Here is a 13554-nt window from a genome sequence, read left to right on the forward strand (position 1 = left end):
AAGACACATCATGCCCACCTGCAAACTAATAGAATGAATATTCCAAATAATTATCAGTCTGAATTGTTGTTAGAATGAGGGAACAGTTCTCCAGTTCTCCAAACAATCAGTCTGAAACAGCTAAACAAAATGCTGAAGCTCTAGCATTTAAAAATGAATCACAAATTTTACAAATAGTAATTCCTGGAATTTTAACCTTTGCCACAAATACTTACCATCATCTTCACTGGCAACTTTGTTCTTCTGAGGACTGCATAATCAAATTCTTAATCTATATATATTTTCAGTTGCAGGTTATAAAATCAAATTTCACCCCAAAACTTTGAGATGTTGTTCTCCAATTATTTTTGACCAAAGCGATATAAGCTCCATTCCTATTCAGTGGCTAACTCACATTTATGTCTATGCAGATGGGTACAGAAATCACAGATCCACATTCTGAGGTAATCAGAGGAAGCCACATATGCAAGCTCGCTGGGTACGCCCTGCAAAGCAAAAGAGAACACTGGTTAACATACCACCACACTAACAGCAATCTGTTTTCTGGACCTGAGCTGGACTCACATTGACTGGCTCAAAGCACAGAAAGAGCAACTCACATTCATTTGCATCACTCTGTATAGAGGTACACTTTAGATATGTCTACGTGTTGTAAAGGAGTGTAGTGCAGAACTATTCAAGTGTATTGTGAAGTGTTTTTTTTCTTTTGAGTCCTGGAAATCACCTATATCTCACCTACAGCAATCATTAGCTGTGTTGAAAAGTACAGAGTGCAGGTACAGCATCAGCTATATCCATTCTACTATCTAATATATGACTACTAACTCTGTGCCATGCAGCAGACCTGGTCTATAAACTGTCCAGTGTAAAGAAAATTCAATTCAGCTTATTACATAGAAGTTTTCCTAAAATTGTATTTATTTTTTTCTAAAAAAGACCTAATTAGTTTAAAAATTCCTACTGATATAAATTCTAAACTTTACTTAGACGGGGTAAATCAAAGATGTTTAAGAAATTAATCAGTTCTGATCTTTGGAAATAAGGCCTAGGTGGTCTATCAAACAAACACCGGAAGAAAAATGTAATGCTTAAAAAAAGCTTAAAGGTAAGGGCTGTCATGCATAGATAGTATGCAATACTTGACAAGAAAAGCAAGCATTTATCCATCACCAGTATATACTTCTTTCTCTGACTTCTCTAGTAAGAGGGAAACAAGGACAAAAGGACCAGCTCTGGGAGTCATCAGTTGCAATTATATGACGACCATATACAGCACTACTCACAACACAGATCAAAACTCCAATTGTTTAAAGGTTGGAAAAGACTTTATGAGGACATACATCAAACACTGGAAGGCTTTCTGTTCCTCTTTTAGTATTTATTTATTTTCTGCAGGCAATGTGCAAATCACTGCCTTAAGTACATTGGTGTATTGTGTTGGTTTTGTGTGGCAAGGTTTTGGTAGTGGGGGGGCTACAGGGGTGGCTTCTGTGAGAAGCTGCTAGAAGCTTCCCCTGTGTCTGACAGAGCCAATGCCAGCCGGCTCCAAGACGGACCCGCCGCTGGCCAAGGCCAAGCCAATCAGCGCCTCTGTGATAACATATTTAAGAAAGACAAAAACAGTTAGAGAGCGCTTTTGCAGCCAGAGAGAGGAGTGAGAAGTTGTAAGAAACTCTGCAGACACCAAGGTCAGTGAAGAAGGAGGGGGAGGAGGTGCTCCAGGCGCCGGAGCAAGATTCCCCTGCAGCCCGTGGTGAAGACCATGGTGAAGCAGGCTGTCCCCCTGCAGCCCATGGAGGGAGGATGAGGGGGTGTAGCGATTCCACCTGCAGCCCGTGGAGGACCCCACGCCGGAGCAGGTGGAGACACCTGAAGGAGGCTGTGGCCCCGTGGGAAGCCCGTGCTGGAGCAAGCTCCTGGCAGGACCTGTGGATCCGTGGAGAGAGGAGCCCACGCCAGAGCAGGTTTGCTGACAGGACTTGTGACCCCGTGGGGGACCCACGCTGGAGCAGTTTGCTCCTGAAGGTCTGCACCCCATGGGAGAGACTCACGTTGGAGAAGGCCGTGAAGGACTGTCTCCCGTGAGAGGGACCCCACGCTGGAGCGGGGGAACAATGAGTCCTCCCCCTGAGGATGAAGAAGCGGCAGAAACACCGCGTGAGGAACTGAGCGTAACCCCCACTCCCCGTCCCCCTGTGCCGCTGAGGGGGGCGGAGGTTGAAGCCGGGAGTGAAGTTGAGCCCGGGAAGATGGGAGGGGTGGGGGGAGGTGTTTTTAAGATTTGGTTTTATTTCTCATTCCTCTACTCTGTTTTGCTTAGTAATAAATAAGATGAATTCCCTCTCTAAGTTCGGTCTGTTTTGCTCGTGATGATAATTAGAGAATGATCTCTCCCTGTCCTTATCTCGACCCGTAAGTTTTTTTTTCCATTGTACCTTTTCTCCCCTGTCTAATGAAAGAGGGGAGTGATAGAGCGGCTCTGGTGGGCACCTGGCCCTCAGCCAGGGTCAACCCACCACATGTATACACAACAATTAGTTTCAAGTTAGAAAGAAATTCATCCTTCCATGGTTATTTTGCAACACCTAAACTGGTGCAAAGTGTCCACAAGATACAGGAAAGATTTCTATGCCACCACTGCATTTCTATAAAAGTTCCCAATGCAGAGAAAATATTAAGATCAGCTGAGATTCCCCTACACATAAGATACTCTCTGGCTACTCTTCTATCAGATGACCTACCAGTCAGGATGCAAGCAGAACTTCCCTGGCAAGTACTCACAGCCAAAATATCATTAAGCTTATGTTTTCCTCCATAAGCAACTGTATTGCCAGTTCCCTCAGCACAGGAAAAGAAACAGCTTATTTTGTTTCCATATATTTATTAAGGATGTCTAGATAATTATGGGTTCACTAACTTGTTGCTGCACCAGTATCACTGATTAACCAGTACTTGCAGGACTATAAAGTAATGAGTCTTTAAGTAGTAAAAGATGTGACAAAAAAAAAAAACAATTCAAAAATGTAAGTTATTCTGAAAGTTATTTAAAGTTGAACATTGTTGTCTACAGCCAAATAACCTGCCTGATACGAATTTGAAAATAACACATCCGTCCAAGGGCATATCAGTGAAAAACAAACAGGCTCTGAAACTCCCAATATCAGAAGATGGGAACTGAAATGGAGCCTTTGGTGCTTATACCAAGGATAAAGAGCTAGATCTGAAATACTGTCCTATTAGTTGTAAGGACTTGCTAACACAAAGTGGGTTTAAAGTTTAAAATGTACTTACCTGGTTTTTATTAAAACCATCTCTTTTTCATCATTCCCATTTCACAGAATCACAGAATTGTTTAGAACCTCATGAGACCACGTAGTCCAACATCCCCCTGCTCAAGCAGGTCACCTTGAGCCAGCTGTCCAGGATTGCGTCCGGTCAGCTTTTTAATATCTCCACAGAAGGAGATTCCACAGCCTCTCTGGGCAACCTGTTCCATTGTTTGATCACACTCATAGTAAAAAAAGTGTCTTCTCATGTTCAGATAGAATTTCCTGTGTCTACTATCTATTTTGTACTGGGGAGCCCGGAAATACAAACAGTACTCCAGACGCAGTTTCACCGGTGCTGACCAAAGAGGAAAAATCACCTCCCTCAACCTGCTGGCAATGCTCCTAATGCAGCTCAAGATACTACCGGCCATTTTTGCCATGAGGGTGCATTGCTAGCTCATAGGCATCTTGGTGTCCACCAGGATCCCAACATCCTTCTCAGCAAAACTGCCTTCAAGACTGCTGGACCCCAGCGTGCACTGGTGCCTGACGTTATTCCTCCCAAGACGTAGGACTTTGCATTTCCCCTTGTTGAACTTAATGGGAAATTCAATTACTTTAAATTACATTTAGTAATTCAGAGATAGCATAGGAATGATCAGCTAGACCACTGGATTCCAACATCTACAGAAGTTCAGCCAATTTGTTTCCAGTTGGATTAACTTCAAAATTATGTAGCAAGACAGCTTAAACATTCTTTCTTAGCACATGAATTAAGGCAACAGTTGCCTGAAAGACACCTAAGCACAAGTAAATATTCATAGTAAAATTCACCACAATATATTTGGAATGGCTAATGTCCATGGATCAACTCCCTTTAGTTGCTGCATGTACTGGTCACTAAGTGGAAACATCAGGGCAAGTAGAATGGAGAAAAGACAAGACACAGGGGACCTCATGATAATTAACACTCCTCCATCTCCTCTGATCCACGCAGCAACATAAAACAAGTGAGGCATTATCACCTTTATCTTGTAAGGTACCTTTACTAAACAGGTCTAGGAAAATGGAACAGATCACTCTACCACTTCTGTCCTGTTCAGCTGCCTTGTCTAGCTTCACAGGTACCAGATGTTGCCTGGGATACTTGGCTTGGGTTCTTTCTGCTATTCTTCTTCTGACAAGCTTAATTTTTAATTTTATACTCTTTCTCCTGTTTACCTAACTTCCTCCTTTTGCCAAAGAGCATCTGGTAGTTACACATGACAATACTGTAAGCACTAGAGAGAGAACTAAAAGCAATGTTTTAAGCACCCGTGTGGTGAAATCATAAGTTATTTATTAATATTTAACACTTCAAATATTTTTCCATTTTTAAAAAAAGTTTTAAAATCCTATAAATGGCAAACAATAGCTAGACATGTAACTCAGATAAAATTTTAGTTGCTTAATGATATTACAGTTTTTTGTTAGTATCTTGTTGAGGTTGGTACCCTTTTATTTTCAAAAAAAAAAAAATCCAGAGGGCTTTGTAACATCCATCTACATGTAAACGACAATTTCATGCTATACTATTTATGTATTTATTCCTAAAAACTCATAGAATAAATCTTTCATCACTATAATATTTAATATATATTTCCAACTTGTACTATTTTCTACTCTAAAATAGTCAAAGTTCCTCACTCACTCTGCTCTCTGGAAACATGCACAACTCTTGTACATAGAAGAAATGCTTGAAGAAGGCCTTTGAAGAACATCAGCAACACATTTAGTGTTTAGATCCTTAATGAACTTCATCTGTTTAACTTCTCAAAGAACAGTTTAAGAGGTAACCTGAGCAGCAACACTGACTTTAAATTGATATATCTAGCAAACAACTTAACAAAATCAGGAAATCAAGCTATAGCAAAACTAAGTGATAAAAATAAACAAGTTCAAATCAGGCTACTTAGAATTGACAGTGAAAGTAATTAACCACAAAGAATTTAGTAAGAGTCTGTATTTCTGGATGATTTAAAATCAAGATGTAAAGATATTTTTGGTTACCACTTTGTTTTAAAAAGATGTCCTCTAATTCAGTCATTGGTGCTGAATTATAAGCAGCAATAAATTAATGAAATATCTACAATATATGTTATGAGAAAATCAGGCTAAATGACCATAGCGGCTTTCCTCCTGGCTTCAAATCAGAAAGAACACATAAATGTATTAGCAAATTAGATTATCTTTTAAACTCTTTTTGAATGTGACTGCTTAAACAGAAAAGCAAGAGTTAGGCTTTATACTTGTAACAAAAATACTATCAAATATATTGTTGACAATATTAGAACACTAAATACGGAAACAGTAAACTCATTTTCAAAACTAATTTTTTTTCTTAAATGGCATCATCTAGCAAGCTATTTTTATTGCTTTGAGCTGTCTCATCAACTTGCCATGAAAGACACTAAGTATACCAAAGCCATACAACATGGCAGTAGTCTACATTTTAACTTACCCTTAGGGACTACTTAACCTCTTGTTTTACTTTTTCCAGACCAAAGCAATGGTAAGGATAACCAAGAGATGATATATTCGTTATAACTATGTAAAGGTCAACAAGGTTTAAACACGTTGGATTCTACTCATAAATATTTGACTAATAGGAGTGTATTTTTCATCTTTAAATCCTAAGATTGGCACCTCGGTAGGCAGCAAATTATTCTGAGTGAACATGTAAAATACACGGCTCCTGAGTTGAATTCCTCCACACATGTGCCTGAATGCCAATGTCAAATATCAAGGAGTAGTAATAATTCTTCTCTTACCATTCCTGACATTCTAAAGGTAACTGACTACATCAGTATGAGTTGTGCGATGTGCCCAATTCTGAACTTGCTTCTGTCACTTTGACTCTCTATATTTTGCAACTAAATGATTTTGGATTCACACGAGTACTTTAGAAGCTGGTCCTATGCATCTCTTATTACTAACCAAGTGGCAGCTTCATTTAGTTTATAGGACAGAAAGGGCAAACTGGTATTGTTACAGGGGAGTAGGTGACCTAGTTCAGGACTGCCTGAATTTAGGCAAACTACATCATTGCCTCTTTGGATATTTTTGAAGCAACTGATTTTAGTGTTACTGTACATGTTTGCATAATGCAAATACACTCAAAACCTTTCCTCCCTGGAAAAAAAAAAAAAAAAAAAGTAGTGCACTATTAATCTAGGAATTACTTTTTTTCTTTTTATAATTGAAATGAAAATTGATTTGATGTGCAAAGAAGTCATTAATGGCTACTACTCTATGGGATTACATACTTTTATACTTCACTTATTTAGTGGCTCAAATAATCCATCTATATTATCTTCTCTTTTGATTCTTGAACTGAAAAACACCAGATCTGAACAAGCAGCCATATGTTTCCAGAGAGAATGTCATCATATAAATCATTAATATTTTCCTTTCTAAAAAAGAAGGAGGTGGGGGGAGCCTAGACAACAATTTCATACATTACGTGGTTTTCAGGCTGTTGGATTAGGCAGGGTTTTTTCCCCCAAATTGGTATGGCTTGAGTTAGATTTAAAATCAGTTCCCTGAGGAGGCTGATAAATGGATTAAAGTGGAACATAAATTCCCTATGTCACCCAGTCCCTTAAATCTTGATGTCAGTAACATGCCTAATCATTCCATTATTATAAATGTCAAATATGTTTTACATGTGTTAGAAAGAGTGAATGGGTATCAGAAGAAATGGAAGACTCAAGAAACTGTAATGCTGTTATAAACTTCCATGCAAAAATATCTAAAATATTACAGTGTTCACCCATTAGTATTTCAGATTCTTATTTTCTTATAATTTGCACACTGAATCCCCTACTATGAGAGACAGACCAGTGAATCCATTGCACTACACATACTTTGCTTTCCCTTAGTGGTGCTATTTCTATGAGCTAGCAAACAAACTGAAGAGTGCATAAAGGCAGAATACAAACTCACGGTGTGAATTTTTTTCAGTAGTTAATTTGAGAAATTGTACACAGGGATCTTGCTTAGAAAATATGAGAATTTTTATTCTACTCAGCAAAATGAAACGCCTCAGCTGAAGTAGCGTTTGCACTGGATTTTAAGAAAGATGTTTCGAGGTAGAGAGAAAAAAAATGACAGCCTTTCAGAAAAATGACTTACAAGAAAGGACTGAAAGAACTAGGCTTGCATAAACTACCAAACAAAAATGGGAGAAGTGGATCAGCATTACAATAATCCTGAAACAAGTAAAAAAGCCAGTGATTTATCACTTTCCCCTTTCTTCGAAGTATACAGAGGACAGTAAGTGGTTTCATTTGCAATCTGTAGACTTAGAATTAAACATTAGAAACAAGGCTTCCAAGTTCCAGTGAAGTAAAATACTGGAACATGTTACTGTGAAAACCTCATTATGGAAGTCTACAATAACAAATTAGAAATATTTCAGTATGACACAGTGCAGTTATATTTGATACTACCAAATATCTAATCTGGTTGACTACATGATCTCTCCAGGTTAGCTGCATTCTACATTTCTATGATTCTATGGTAATAGTCATTCAAAGAATATTACAATTCTTTAATGGTGAAAATACTTGATATGTAATGAGAGGTAAGAATCCTTGGGCAATAAAGCATTAAGCATTTTAGAAGAAAAACGGTGAAAGAAACCTCAGCTATTCAATCTAACTCCCTAAATATAAGGTGACAACACTCCACTGGGGGCAAAAAAAAAAAAAAATCACCCTTAATCTACTTCTGTGTCCCTCCCCAAAGCTTATCTCATCTAAAATAATCCAAAGCTCCCTAAAAAATATTATACGCTTAACAGTTCCAGACTACACATAATAAGGTCCTAATTTTCAGGTTGGCTAATCATACACAGCTCCCATTGAAGTCAAGCAGCATTGGTGAGTCACCACAAGCTGTATAAGCAAACGTTTGCCGTTTTATTTTCTTTGTGTGTGAGTAAAAGGAGGTGGACAGAAAAAAAAAAGACCCAAACTACCACAACAGCAGACAATTCTACAAATTTAAGTTTCTGTTACCAAGTCACTGGATAAATCAACAGGTCAGGGAGTTAACACTAATCTGTTATCTCTTTCACAATTCATGCTTAGGCAGAATTTGTTCCTCTTTCAGAGATTTTGTTGGAAAGCAATAAAGCACAATACCAGAGCTAGTTTTAGCCTTGTAAAGTATTTACCTTTCTATTTGAAATACTTCTGGCTATAAGAAAAGAGAAACAGACAAGCGACTTAGCTACTCTGAGGTACTATGTTTCCAACAAGTTAATAAAAACAATTTAGGCAATTCAGCAGAACCTTGCTGTCTCACAATACTACTTGGGAAATATAATGCAAAGTTACAAAATTTTGCTAATTAGCAAAAATAAAAAATAAATACTGAAAACAACACAATCTATCACAATGAGTACTTTTTATTTCACTAGAAGAGTTGTATTTTGAATGGGTTCATTATGTTTTAATATATTTACACATTGCAACATTAATGTTACATCAGACACTGAGAAACTTGGAAATTATATGATCCATTTTGGTGTACAACCTTGATTCAGTTCCTCTGTTTATCTGTATTACAAAACAGTTCTTAATTTCTAATTTTTTCCCTCCTTTGCCTTACTTGCATAGAAAACAGCATACTTCTTCAGTACTTTTTAACTTTTAAATTCAAAATTTGGTCTCACTTATTCTTTCCTGCATCCTGTCCATGTCATACATACTAAGAATAGTCTTACTAATTTCAATATACATTCTCCAATGAAGCTCATTACCACAGTAGCTTATTGCATAAGCACTAGCATGAAGATACACATTAGCAAATGTATCATTTCCAAAACATTGTTTCCTCTGTCATGTGTATTTTTGTATACTTTTGTGTGTGTATTTATTTTTTCATTCACATATATGTGTATGAGAGAAACTAAGTTTGAAAGAATTAGGCCAAAACTGTTCACTGACTGGGGCTCTCCAGTGTAATACACCTAGGATGTGATTTTTCAGAGTACTATGCTCAGTTCACTGTATGTTCAAGGTACAACATTAAATTCAGTTCCGTTGACAGTGCTTAGCATTTAGTGCAATGATGCTCTCAAATGTAAATTCTTAGCAGAACATATGCAGGATAATCATATTGCTTAATGGTTGGCACCTAATTTAGATGTTTAATTTGTGAGGTTAATCCCCCAAGGCTCTGCTACCGTCAACAGAAAGAGTAGCCCTGCTGTCTCTAGCTATGCATCCCTATTTCCTCCCATGTGCTGGCACTTATATCTCTAAGGCTGTTCAGTGAGTTGGATTCACAAGCTGATTTAGCTGAAAAATACTATTTTTAGGTTTTGGGGGTGGGGGTTGCATGTTAAGTTTTCAGCTGCATCAGCTGATCTGCCTGACCACGTATACACACAATCAGCAGCAGCAGTAACACAAGTAATACTCTGAAACTGGCCAGAGCAGATTGGGATGAGCTCTTCAGCCAGCAGCTTATGGCACCTATGTAATTAAATTAGATGGCTGGCACAGAATAATGTGCATGTTGTGTCAAAAAAAGCCACATGGAAAGAAGATTCCATCAAATGACTTCTAAGCTTACATTAAAAAGTCCGTAACAGAGGCAATCCGTATTTGCTGGGCAGCAGTCAAATTATCTTTACACTTAAATTTTCTTTCTATAGTTCCTGCTTCATTCACCAAGTACATATGCCGAATTCTGCAACAAATGAGGCAGAGGTCCTACAGAAAACAATCTAATTCATCACACAACTACAGGGTTTTCTTTGTACAGGGAATGAAGCTGAAATCCCTTGGGGAAAAAGCAGGATGCAGTAGTTAATGATATTTTAACACATATAGACAAAGAGGGCAAATTAACTTTCAAGAATTGAATTTGAAACCAGAAAGGTATTTTCATATAGTTTTCTGTATCTGACTACTGAGAGCTTAAAAAGGCAAATCCAAACTCCAGAAATTTCATCACGTGGAACTACAGTGGAGTCAAGTGGCAGGGTAAGAACACTTAGGGCACGTTATCATTTCAGTTATAGAAATTGATTTTTAAATAACTCATCATTTTCAAAAATCTTTTACAGCTTGTTACAGAAAATATATAAACATGCAGCTTAGTACCATAAAAGCGGCCCAAGTCCATTAAAATTGATAGACTTTCAATTGACCATAGATCAGGCCCCATGCATATAAAGCAGTGCTTTTGAAACACTGTACGAATGCAGACTTTTTTTTTTTTAAAATTACTTCAACAAGCAAATAAGTATTTTAAAGAAAGATATATTGAGTATACTAATAGTACAGAAATCTAGATTAATTTGCCCCAATGACTTCTGTGATTATGAGGAACAAATCTGAAGACACAGAAGGAAAACAATGCCTGCCTGCCTTTTTTAATTAGTATTTTGCTACATATAATCATTCTATTGCTGTCATGTTCTTCACACTGTTGTGTTATCAAGCAACCCCATGAATACTTTCAGGGAAAAAAAACAGAAACACGGTGACTTATCTTGTGAATTGGCAAAACAGTTAATGTTTAACAGTGATGTATAGACCAACTGTTCCTTTTTTTATTTGTTTGTTTAATACACACTGAAGATATCATGGTTTGTTTCACAATACAATCCCTTTCAGAAAGTACATTAAAAGCTATGGATATAAATTAGATCATAAATTGAGGGTTCTCCTTGTTTATGAGGTAACAACTGTATCCTGTGGAGGTGTTTATTAGACCTGTTACAGATACAGTCGCTACCAAGTTAAGTGGAAGCATGCTCAAGTTTTTCTTACAATACAAAAATGTCAAATATGAAGAGCTGAATTTCACAACAAAAAAATAACACAAAATATATCAAAAGACTGAAAAATACTTGTAGAAACACACACAACAAACTGAATGAAGTGGGAATATTACAAACATTAGAAAATTGTAACAAGCACTCCAATCAGTTGCAAATGAGATTCTCATCTTACTGTAATTCCAAGACTAGCATCTACAATCAATAGATTGGAAAATATATATGACTACTAGCAGTCTTTGCATTAATTTTGTTACAGAAAGCAACATGGACCCGAGATTGTGTCTACGAAGAAATAGGGTGGTAAAGTAAAAAGATAGCTGTAAGGTCATAAAAATGAAATCAAAATTTGCACTTTGTGCATGAATTGATTCCTCATAATATCATACTATAATTACCTATTCTCAAAACACAGTGGTTTTAAGCTCTGTGGAGAATAACGAATGGTATTTTAACTTTGAACTTGGCTGTAAATCACACTATGCAATCATCATAAAGTAATTGGAGACACCTACTAATATCACAGTTAAACTATCAACTAACACAAAATAAAAAACAGAGCAAGAGTCCATTACCTACTGTCCTATGTCACCTGTGGCCAAGACTACCTGCAAGGAATGATGGTCATTACTGGAAGTCCTCCACCAGGTGTTGTGCTCTGACTCCCTGTCTTTATTTTCCCCCTATATCTTACATGTCTTCCCACTCCCCATTATTCCCAATCATTTGTTTTCCCCAGTTTCTTTCTCTCTAGTCCTCTGTCCTTCTTGGAAGGAAACTTAGTTGATAAGTAGTATATAATAGATAAGACTGGAACCCAAACCCAAGGCAAAAATCAAGAGCAGTTGCCATGGGCAGATAACAAGGAAACAATATGAGAGCAAAGCAAGCACAAAGCTACTTCCTGAGAATGTTCCCCCAGCATCCAACCATTTACAGCTCTGAGACTCCTTAAGTCAAAGGTAAATTTAGTTTTTTCATGTTTTTTTTTCTTATGTGTTTCATCCAGTTGCGTATTGAATTTATGCAAACTTCCACCATCTACATCTTACAATATAGACGTTCACTGCTTAATTACACATGGTCTAACATTTGTTTTATATAGTAAAATTGCAATGGCAGTTCGATTGCCAGGAAAAAAATATGCAATGAACTCTTTCTGCCTGGAACATCTTTTTTTTTTTTTTTTTTTTTTCCTTTTTCTCATTGGATTTTTGAGCTTTTCATTGGAATAGTTCTGTATTAACTAATTTAGGCAAAGAGTGTCTTATACTTTGCATACAGAAGTTTTCATGTTTTGCATTTCACCATGCAAAATGCTTCTGAGATGAAAAGCAGTGGTTTACATCTTTGAGGGCTGTTACCTCCTTATGACAGCATGTTAGCTCTTCTTGGTTTTATCGAGCCTTCAGGCTAGAAGGTTATTTACCTTTTCTTTAAAATAATTTTGAAATGTACAAAACCTTGTTCCAGTAGGAGTGTCTACAAAACATATCCCATACATATATAATACATACATCAGATGTTTGTAGTTTTGTCCATAGACTAACTTCATACTGCAGTTCCTCTAACCTATTTCACTATAGACTGAAGTGTCTTTTGATTTAAAAAAAATAAATATCAAGAATATACACTAGTGAACAATTGAAATGAACAGAGATAGAAGTTATATATAGTAACATTATGTTTTTAAAAACACTTTCACTGGAAATTATCCCACAACAAAGACAGCAAGATGTTTGGGGGGGGGGGTTTAAAAGCACTATTGTTTCTAAAGGAGCAGTAGTAGTGGTGCTAGATGACAGTTTTTTCTATTTCAAAAGAAAAAGTCATAACTCTCATCTTTGGAAAGATAGAGGAAAATGACCCTTTCTATGGCCCAAGACTATTATATCCCCATGGGCCCTTAAAGTGGATACCAGATTGAAAGGAACACCCCCTTCCCTCCAAACACACATATCTCCTACTATTAAGGATACTACTTGATAGAGCTAAAGAAAATAAAATATCTTAACATTAAATTATACTTTCTTTAAAAGAATGCTCTTTTTTCAATTTCACATATTACTTTTCGGTCTCTGAGTAAGGAATAGAATCTGTACTTTGGCTTAGCTTCACTGTCTTTTCTTTTACTGTGGGGCAACTAATGAGTTTCAAACATTTTTATTATAGAATCATAGAATCTTAGAATCTTAAGGTTGGAAAAGACCTCTAGGATCATCAAGTCCAACCGTCAACTCAACACCACAATGTCTACTAAACCATATCTTGAAGTGCCATGTCTACAGACTTTTTGAACACCCCCAGGGATGGTGACTCCACCACCTCTCTGGGCAGTCTGTTCCAATGCCTGACCACTCTTTCAGTGAAGAAATTTTTCCTAATATCCCATCTAAACCTCCCTTGGTGCAACACGAGGCAACTTCCTCTTGTCCTTTCGCTAGTCAC

The 13554-nt window shown here is 37.1% G+C and overlaps 1 long non-coding RNA gene across 1 annotated transcript in view; it reads right to left on the reverse strand.

Annotated features, from left to right (window-relative positions):
• The window catches only part of LOC142602035 (uncharacterized), a 39186-nt gene that overhangs the window by 23743 nt on the left and 1889 nt on the right, over positions 1 to 13554 (reverse strand). Inside the window, exon 2 of the long non-coding RNA XR_012835667.1 lies at positions 395 to 485. This is a non-coding gene — a long non-coding RNA (uncharacterized LOC142602035). The remainder of the gene's footprint in view (positions 1 to 394; positions 486 to 13554) is intronic.

This window comes from Balearica regulorum, chromosome 5, assembly GCF_011004875.1.
Source record: "Balearica regulorum gibbericeps isolate bBalReg1 chromosome 5, bBalReg1.pri, whole genome shotgun sequence".
NCBI lineage: Eukaryota > Metazoa > Chordata > Aves > Gruiformes > Gruidae > Balearica > Balearica regulorum.